Consider the following 10,783-nt stretch of genomic DNA (forward strand, 5'->3'; position numbering starts at 1 on the left):
CGCTATCAAGTATTGCAATTTTACAAGATTTTATGAATAATCGATAAAAATAAATAAATTCAAGTTGTTATTTGGGCATGATCATGTTGTTAATTAATTTTTGTGGCTTGTTAAATTTCAATGACGTCACAATTAAACTTCCAATACTATGTACAGGGAATGTGAACTCTGACCTTCCTTAACATAGCCGAGTATAAGCGAGAAGTTTGATTTGAACATGTTTTTGTTAAATTAAGTTTGTCGGCCCTTCTCCTTTTAATATGACATTATTTTGTTCAATATACAACTACAGTTTTCTTAAGAACAGTCGACAAAAGTGGGCTGACTATGTATTCAAACGATGAAAAACGCGTGACCCTGCGTATCTGTTGATATTCAAGAAATCGCCATACACCATGTCTTCGACGTTTACCTTTAAAAGAGCGCTTTCATGCGGTTTACTTCAAAAAGAAAGTTTTAAATTTACATCTGTACTATTGATATATAGTTAAGATAATAGGGGGTTTATATCATGATTATATGAAACTTCAATTTAATTTTTTTTTCTGTACTGTATTAAACAGTACAATAAAAACATTGCAGATAGGGCATTTGTTTGAAGACCAATTGATAAATCTATAATGCACTGTTTTTGAACTTATGTTTAGTGGATAAATATCAAACATGAGAAATAAATTTTAAAAAGTCTGTTTAGATAAAGTTATGAAACAAAAAATACCCTGCAATAATCTAAGAGATAAATATAAGGCTCAACAGGATACAACTATGTCATCTTTAAAAACCAGTTAAAGAAAAAATGCACTGAAAGGTCTTTAATAAGTGCGTGCTTTCATTTTCTTAAAGCCATTTGGTCTTTTTCTCTTAAAACAGTGAGTAATTTTCAGCCAAGTCGTGGTTTATTGTGACATGTTTTGAATTCTACAGCTTTAGATTTCAGTGTTTCACGATAAATTCCCGGTAAACAGACACACTTCTCGTTCTCCTCTGGGCTGTACCTGTCGCTCCTGAAGTATCTCCCCAGTATCATCAAATTTCGACTCTCAAACAACGCCTCCATCTTGCTTGTAATACTACCATGTTGTAAGAATGTCCAAAGAGTCGCAAACTCTACGTCATCAGAGGCAAAGGTCACGTGACGTTCGGAACACTTGAGAGTTGATAATTCCTTGCACTTTTTCCTGAATTCCTGGGGCGTCCTTGTATGTATTGTCGTGTTATGGAATCGCTGATAAATATCGTTGATTACGGACATGCCTTTTAGTGCCTTCCAGCGAAGCCTGGAGTTTTTACTTAAGAGGACGCCGTAGTGTAGACTTCTTGTGATGGCTGTTTCTGTGGTGTGACAGAAAGGATCTAAAGATATAATAGAATGAAGAACTTGATATATCACATAAATATAGCCCTTTGATGAGGTCGATCCATAGATATATTAATTTTGGCTGTGAAGTGAAATTATTTTACCTTTATATTGATACAGTAATTTAGAGAATTTGATCATTTAAAAAGCTACATTTGTTTTATTTTGTTTTGATTTTTGAAAAAAAAACATCTGTAATATGTTTTAATATGAAGTGTATTCAATTCACTAATATGCCTTATCAATAACTGTATTTCATAATAATAAATAGGAGTTTACGTTTATCTTTATTTTTCAGAAATATCAAGTCATACACTGCATTAACTATTGCTTACAGAAAAAAAATATTTCCATATTAGGAATATCAAGTCTATCTGCATTTTAAAATTTATAAATAGTAACACAAGCCTTTGTGCGTAATATACTTGATCATGTGATCAAGATTTAGACAATCAGAGAGCTTGGTATTAATTAAAAAAAAATAATAAGTCTTTTATTATCTTAAAAATATCAAACTATTATTTAAATATAAAGTATAAGAGCGACAAAACAATATTCATGAATTGCAACTGAAACCCCAAATTATGTTGCCAATATTCAGAAAATTGATCTTAAATACGAATTCATACGAAAAAAAAACAAAGAAGAAATGAATTGAAATTTGAATTAATTTATTTCAAAAGAGTTTAACAGTATCCCTTGTTCTTAACATGTAAACAGTTTTTATATAACAAAGAGGTTATTAAGATGCATCTGATTATGCATGTAACATATGTGTAAGGAAGTAAATAATCTAGTCTTATCTTACATTTCAATGTCTAAGTTGTGTTTACTAAATATGTGAAATGCTGTGATAAATAAATATGGAAGACCGACATACCTTTATTGATATGTCCTGTTGTTTTAACTTATAATGACGTCATACTTGACGTAGTTCCGACTGCGCCAATTTGTTGAAAGGAAGGGTTGATGTGTCAGCCGTGATCGAACTTCTGCTCTTGTTAATTCTGTCCTTATCTGGAATGCGGGTCCAACTAATTTGATTGGACAAAATTCTGAAAGGAGGAGAAAATGAGCACTAAGTAAACACAGCAATTAGATATTAACATTATTTGAACAAATTGTATTGTTATATATGACGTCATAACATTAAAACCATTACAAGAAGGATATGGATATAACGAATAGTATTCATGCTTTGTACCAACCAAGTACAGTAAGTTCACTTTTCTCCTTCGTACTTCCGGACTTCAATATACACTGAAAGGTAGCGTTGTCATTGACTGTGACATCATGGATAATTAATGAGACTACTTTTGGAAGATTCAGAGATATGTGAAATTTCGGGCTGTTAGTTCCTATTTTCTCTCCGTTTCTTTCCCACGTGACCTTATCAAACCTTCTGTTTATATCATCAATAGTTAAGGCCACGTGATTGCCATACTGTCGTACTCTGACAACTGAAAACATGCACAAACGCTCCATATAGAAGCATTTTCATCATCTTGCCAGTTAATATACCGACGTTGCGCGCGATGTTGGTGACGTTTGACGTTACGCTTTCATAGCGTTATGGAAAAATTGACGTAAAGCTTCTTATAGTGTTACTTGCTTGACTGGTACCCCATCGCTATCTCTTTGAACTTGAAATACAAATTCAAAAAGTCATAGGCTATTTATATTTCAACTAATGAACATAAAGAGCGCTTTGGATTTGTATATGTATGATAAATTTTGTTAATTTCTCGAAGCAGTCTTAAACGTATTTCCATGCATTGACGTTGAAGCAGAACGAATTTTACGCGTCAAGAACGTCCACTGGACAAATATGTTGAACCTCCTAAATGTTGCATAAAATATTAACTAATGGAGTAAATTTATTAAACTGATATTCAATCTAAAATTTTAGAGTAGCACATTATGAACATTCAATTATTCTTGTAGTCGATGGGGAAAACAATATACATGTGTAACTTAACGACTTACAAAAAGCATTGCGTTATTTTTACACGTCATTTTAGACGCTGGACATTTCTGTTGAATTTGTAATCCAATTATTAGCTCCAAAGCATGCAGTTTGATATCAACATAAATGAAATATTTCAAATCTACAGGAAAAGGATATCATTTTGATATAATTTGTTTCTATATAAAATATCGTGTAATGGAGTAAATTTATTGTGTATATTCATATGCACGTTTTTAATTAAAAGCGTTACAGATTCTAATGCAAAATTGTTAATTTTAAAAGTCACAAAAGACATGGTTTTGCTCTAATTTTGTGAGGAAAATGAAATTTTTAGATTTACTTATGAACGCTCTACACACGAAAAATGCACGATCCCTGCTAAAAAATGTAACGCGTTACACGCTTAAAATACCCTTCATTTGCGTTTTAAAATTATACTTTTTGCATAAAAATTATTTAAATGTTATTTTCTAACTAGAATCAGGTAGTTCTGTTGAAAATCTATCCAATCATATCAAATTCAACCATATTGCGAGTATATTTTCAATATCACTGACGAGTTTAATAGGTCTGATTCTAAAATTGTAAAATAGCACCAACATCGCGCGTAACGTCTTCGTTCACGGTTGGTCAGTTGGTATAGCGCTGGTTCCGGAATTGGGAGGTCGTAAGTTCGAATTTCGGCTACGACTGACCTACATGTAAAAAAAAACAGTTAGCAAATGTTCCTTCGACTTGCGCTCGGCGCTTTGAAGTGAAAATTGCTGGTCCTTTAATATTTGTGTGATACTTTAAAAACCGAGGCCCTGTGTTACGACGGTGTGTTCCCATTTCGCCTTAACTGCGAAATACAGGTAAGAAAAAGTTAAAAAGTACTAAGGCGAGATGGGAATTTTAGGATTTGCAAATATTATTACTGGGTTGATATAAAAATTGAAATGATAATTTTTAAGATTGAATTTACCAGTTAATAGGAATTTATGAATATAGTGAATATAGTGAATGAAATAATACATGTAATACCCCAAAATACTTTATGCTAAATATATAACCCTAACCCTCTTCATCACCTTAATTCACCTGAAAGCTTACTAAGGCGAAATGGGAATGCTAAATTTTACAGTTAAGGCGAGATGGGAACAAACCGTTACGACAGGCGTTGGTAAGATATAGATCTCTCCTGGTATAATTGTCCTGAGTGCTGGTTTAGGTTCAAAATTTGAAGTCCTTCAGCAGTATAAGCTGACCTCTCTACACGAGTGAAAAATTATCAAATGGGACGTAAAACAACATATTAAAATCAATCAATTACTTATTAATAAAACCTTTTAGTTTTATCACAACTTTGGCTGAACATAAACAAAAACCGACAAATTATGATAGTGAGTCTCCCTATGGTGTATATGAACGAATCACCGGCAAAGAAGTCCACAAAAGAACGTAGACATCTGATTTTCATCTGAAATTAATTATATGAATATTGAATATTATATGAATATTGAAGTAGGATTTATAATCAACTTTTATAAACTAAAGATAATAGGTTTTCGTTTCTATCGTAAGTCTCTTCATAAAACTCCATTAGGGATCTTTCTTCTTTAAATCGATGATCTTTTGTAAATTAAATAGTAGGGTATTTTTAATAAAGTCATTGTTGTTATGAAACACAACAACGTGTGGTTCAAACGTAAATAAACAGCAAAGCATGGTGATTTTAGTACGAAATTTTTTAAATTTACTACTGGTTCGGGAAGAATAAATTTGCAATGCATTCTGGAAAAATAATTGAAATCAATTTCTATTCTTTTTAAAGGCATTCATAAAGATAAATCGGACCTATAAGAATTTCCTGGTGATCTATAGTAATCACTATGTCTATCGGCTTGTCTACCTGTAATTCTGTCAATTCACATATTTTCAGTATTCTGAATAGATATTTTAATGATTATCCCATCAGATTCGAGATGGTGTTTTTTGGAAGTTATTAAGGCATATCTATTGTCAAATTGAATACGCTTTATTATTCGGTTGAGACATAGGTATATGTAAAATGCCATTTTCATATAAGAAAACTTTTTTCTACTGTATGTAGTGAATCCCCAGGGATTAAGTATTTAACCTTGTTCAGAAGAACATGAGCCTAATTAATTGATGTAAAAATCATAATTATGCAAGATATTTAAGATATTTATGTAAAATGTTTTTATTATGAAAATAAAAATTAATTTTGGAGCAACATGAAATAGTGGCGCATTGTGTTTTACTTCAGAACAATACACAGACCAGCTTCACTCATCAAACAATTAGACTACCTTCTTTGTGATTTAAATGTGCTGTTGTTCTAAATAATGACATCCACAGCTATAGCGGTAACACACGATATTATTGTGATTTGATATAGTGAATATTTCCACAAATACGTTTTTAAAAAAGTTATTAAAAACATTTAAAAGTATTTTTACTTATATAAATTTAAAAGAACCATATCCAAGATAACTAAAACCAAATAAAAGTAAGTATAGATTTAAGTTTGTTAATTGAAATCGCTGCCCAAATTCAACTTTCTTTCAATTAAATTTGTTTACATCCGTATGGACTAAAAGTATCGTAAAAGACACCTTGCCACGTCATCTCCTCTTGGGCCCTGACTGATTTCAAAATTTTGAAGGCAAGATTATGATTTGGAGTGTATTCTTAACTAGTTCGCTTTCCATACAGATTGATAGGTTGTAGTGGCACAATTAACGATATATATATTATAGTCTGAAACTTTTTTTTCTGAAAATGACCTCCTCCATAGATTTTTGATACTAAAGAGAATACACGTACCGTATTTTGGTAACAGTGGAAGTCTTTCGTAGACATCCCCATTACTTCCTCGTCTGGAATTTAGGCAGAACATCTCAATCAATGGATTGCACTCATTAGAATCAACAGGAGTAATAATAAAGGCTGAACGTTGATGTCTAGCACAGGAAAACAACCTTAATCCATAGACTGAACTCATTAGAATGAACAGGAGCAATAGTAAATAGCGATCCCAACCACAGGAAAACATCTTCCCAGATTTCCTGCTTTGTCAATGGATACCTCAATTCGTCAAACTGCGCGTCAATGTAATTATTTTATTGATACAATAAAAACCTATCTAACCATGCGGGATATTTTCCGTAAAAATTAACATTTAAACACTTTGGGGTATTTTGTTACATTAAATTCAAACAAAACAAAGAAATCATCGTTCTGATAACAATTAAGGCGTGACGAAAGTGTACAGATTAATAAAAAGTGTTCTTTTTTAATGGATAAAATTACTCAGAAACTGAAACTATATTTTGAGGTGTTTTATCTCATGAGTGAAATAGATTAAAACCATTTTATTTTATATTCTCACAACTAATTCAGATTAGTCCGTTTACTTTCTGACTTATAAGCAAGTCCTAAAAAGTCGATATATTTCTTGAAAATGAAGCCGTTGTTAGTGACCAATCATTGGTCAGAATTGTGTACTATTTGGGATAGATTAAAGGAACCATCTACGCAAAACACGACAGCTTACGAATGTCAATGATCTTAAATTTAATTTGTATAAAATTGTATAAAGATCATAACTCAGATACCAGTGTTTGATATCAAAATACTTCTTTAACAAGTCGCACAGAAATTTGATTGAAGAATATAACACAAAAAGAAAGATACTTCTAACACATATAACCTATTATCAAAAATGTCAAAAATAAGTAAAAATGAAAGTAGAGCATTTTAATTTTAACGTCAATTTTTTATTCTGAATCTTTTACAAACGTCTGGATAACAAATAGTGATCCTTCTTATTAGAGAAGGATATGGAGATAACAAACATTATTCAATATCAAAGTCCATAAAACTATATTTACATTCAGTGTAATTTTCTTTATGAAATCCATTAGAAATCCATGACGTTCAAATCTCTATAACACACTCGAAACCTTGTCACCGCGCGTTAGAATACACAGTAGGAACTATATGCATTTTCAATACTTTATGAACAACAAAATGTACATTGTTTGACACAATTTTATTAAAAAAAAAAACATGTTAAATTAAAGCAAAATTACAACAAATGTGCATTTAATATTAATTTGTCACTTTTTTTCCTCGTAATGTTCGTTTGTGTTATTTAAATTTACGACGTCATAAACGTCACAAATGGCTCTTACGTCTATAAAGCACACCAGTTTTGAAGGGCGCTAAATTCACATTAAAGATTACCGAAATAAACAATTATGAAGAGGAAAAATTAAAGAATGTAAATATAAGCATTGAATTCATATTTTGGGATGTCTTCGGTCCTATAACACACCTGGCCATGCCGACAAATTATCATACCGCGCTAAAGCACGGTATTCAATTTGTAAGCACGGCCAGGTGTGTTTTAGGATCGAAGACATCCCAAAATATGAATTCAATGCTTAAGGTAGATCGCGGGTTTACTGTCTGCCTGAAAACATAGGCTAAAAAATTGTCAACTAGCTCCTCTCGTTTTGAATTTTTCTTTCTGAAATTTTTATGAGATTCGTCTGCGTGGTTAAATTGTAATCGTGATTTAAATGCGCTAATGTTGATGAGAACAGGATTGGGTTGCTCAAAACTCTGGTTAAGGTTAACCGCTGGTTAAATCTCTTATCCAGTGGTTAACTTTTAACCGTTGGTTAAATTCTGTTGCTTAAAATTTGTCCACTGGTTAACTTTGCTATCCAGTGGTTAAATATTGGCTAAAGTTAGCCATTCCACAGAGGTGGGTTAAGTCTCTTAACCAGTGGATAAATATGACTAAAAAATTATTATTTGTTGAAAATTTTGGGAGATAACAAAAGAAACAAAGGCTTATAGATATTGTAACCAAGAATTTAATGTTGATGAATACTTAAAAAGACATATGCAGTAATATAAAGTCAAGTTGACGTGGTTTTGTAGCAATATTATGCAGGAATAACATCACAGTCAGGGATATGATAGGTTTTTATATCTTCATCGTCAGCAGAAATGTTTTAAATTGGTTCTTTTAAGGATTAATCTGTTAGCATTACAAAGGATCTTATCAAGCGGCCTTCCCTTGCTGAAAAATAAATAATTATTATTGGTATATTTTAAATAAGAATTATAAATGAATAAAATTGTTGGTCATTTGCATATAGGTCTAATAATGGATATATATAAATTGTTCTTTGGTTACCATACATCAGTATTTAAAATCAATTGAGAATTGACACACCCCCACCGACACACACACTCCTCTCCCTTTTTAGCTCACCTGAGCCGGGGTGTATTACAAGGGGGAAATCTTGTAAAGAACAAAATGGTCAAAGCTTCTCAGGTGAGCGATGTGGCCCATGGGCCTCTTGTTTAAAGATCTTGCATTATGTATTTGTTTTTCAAAATAATATTAGTTATCATTTCCTTGCCGATATTTTTATCCGCCTATTTTTATCAAACTACCTTTCTTGTTGACTGCTGCATTAAATTTTTAAATGCGTACCATTTCCTTTGATTTTATTATCATTTTGGCAAGGTCTCGGTGAGATAAAGTGAATAAAAATATTTATTCAAATTAAATCTAGCATTAAAGGCATTGAAAATTGGGGTTACCTTTTTTTAATTTGTTGGTTTAGCCCCCTCCTCCACATTCAGTTAGCTACTCTACCTTCACAATGCTTCCCATGCATATGCTATCAATATCTACATAAAGATTTTTATCTAATTTCTACATGTATTGAAGCTAATGTTAAAAGGTGTTGTATTTATAAAATACACTTGGGATAATGCATTTTAGTTACACCGCAAAATTTAATTGAACGGAGCGAAATGCATTAGTGACGAACTCGCTATATCTACTTGCATATTCGACCATGACCTTTCTGTAATAATTTTAAAAAAATGCTAGGGCCTACCCACTTTCAGACAATGTTAGTGCATTGTAATGCAGGATTACATAAATGTGATGAAAGTTATTTCTTGTTTGGAAATATTTGACAAATTACTGGACTGAGATCTTTCTGTCAAGGTATGTATAAAAGCGATAATACAACAAGTGCGAATTTCCTCGAATAATAGCAGACGACGTTTACATGGTGTAAACAGTAAAGGTGTCCTGACTCCAATCAGTTATTATTTAGGTATGAAACGATACAAATTGATGTATTTGCCTCGTAATTATAGCTGTCTTGGGTAGGTATTGTCTTTAAAATATGTTCTGTAAAACTAAGATCTAACAGCTTAACGAGCATCTAGGTTTCTGCAATCATTCTATCCATCTTACCTGTAGTGCTAATCCTTTCCCATTCTATGTGTTTACAGTTACTGCATCTTCCACTTGAATTTTCAGCGAAGAATATCCCAGCTGACTTGTGTGTACCTCACGTTTTGCGACTAAAGCGTTTGTTTAGTTTTGATACTGTTACATGTCGATATTTCTCCACTTCTCCACATACAGTAGTAACGTTAAAACGTCTCACTATTTACTTATTTGATATTTACCATGGTAGCCATTTTTTTGGGTTGACAACTGGACAAGTGTAATGCATTGTGGGATACTAACCAGTGGTTAAATCACTTAACCTGTGGTTAGTTAACCAGAGGCTAATTTTATTTTGAGCAACAAATATTTGACCAGTGGTTAGTTACCCAGTGGATATAGAATTTAACCAACGGCTTACTTATCCAGTGGTCAAATTTAACCAGTGTTTTGAGCAACTCAGTCCAGGTGACGCTTTTTCAATGAAATATATAGTAAAATGCCCCTTTTCTGCCGGTATACGCATTTCAAAAACATGGTCATAACATAAAAACGAAGCAGACGAATTTTATATTACTGGATACAATGAATGTGAAGTAAATTTAGAATCGATCTATTTAAAGAAATTAATATGTGTTCTCGCTCAATTTCTTGCAAAAAAACTTTAAAGTTTTACAATTTTCAATCAGAAGTATGATATTTTCTTCACGACGTTATATAACGTTGGTGCGACGTCATTATTTTTCGTATGCCTGCATGACTAAAAAAATTGAATTAATCAACAATTCACTCAAAATAAAGCATGCAATCCGTGAATTCAATTTGTTCGGTATATTCATTGCCATTGTTTACCAACAGCGTGGCACAATTTCAATGTCATGTGTTTTCTTTTTCTCTCATTAAACCCAAGGGCAGGAGTACAGAAAAATTATAACAAATGTAAACAGATGAAAGGAGACAAAAAATCTTACCAGATATAAGAAGCATATATGTTTGTGCGTCATTTTCATTTATAGATAAAATGTACCAGCGGAAATAGTGCAACTGAATTAAAATAGCTTTACGGCCTACATTGTATACATTTATACTTCATAGAATGAATTGATTTTGTCTATCACTGAATTAATTAATAGACTTCAGTTTTCCCTCCAAATTGTCGTAAAGGCCATTTCTTATCATTATT

At 32.0% G+C, this 10,783-nt stretch overlaps 1 long non-coding RNA gene across 1 annotated transcript; it reads right to left on the reverse strand.

Moving 5' to 3' along the window:
- Positions 1-846: 846 nt before the first annotated feature.
- On the reverse strand, positions 847-6,282 carry LOC134243636 (uncharacterized). Its single transcript, XR_009987078.1, has 4 exons — positions 6,156-6,282; positions 2,566-2,817; positions 2,238-2,412; positions 847-1,353 (listed from the first exon to the last, which is right to left on the reverse strand). It is a non-coding gene; the product is annotated as an uncharacterized LOC134243636 (long non-coding RNA).
- Between the last annotated feature and the right edge of the window lie 4,501 nt (positions 6,283-10,783).

The sequence above is a fragment of the Saccostrea cucullata genome, unplaced genomic scaffold, assembly GCF_032062105.1.
Source record: "Saccostrea cucullata isolate Sc308-1 unplaced genomic scaffold, CSIRO_AGI_Scuc_v1 ctg4481, whole genome shotgun sequence".
Lineage (NCBI taxonomy): Eukaryota > Metazoa > Mollusca > Bivalvia > Ostreida > Ostreidae > Saccostrea > Saccostrea cuccullata.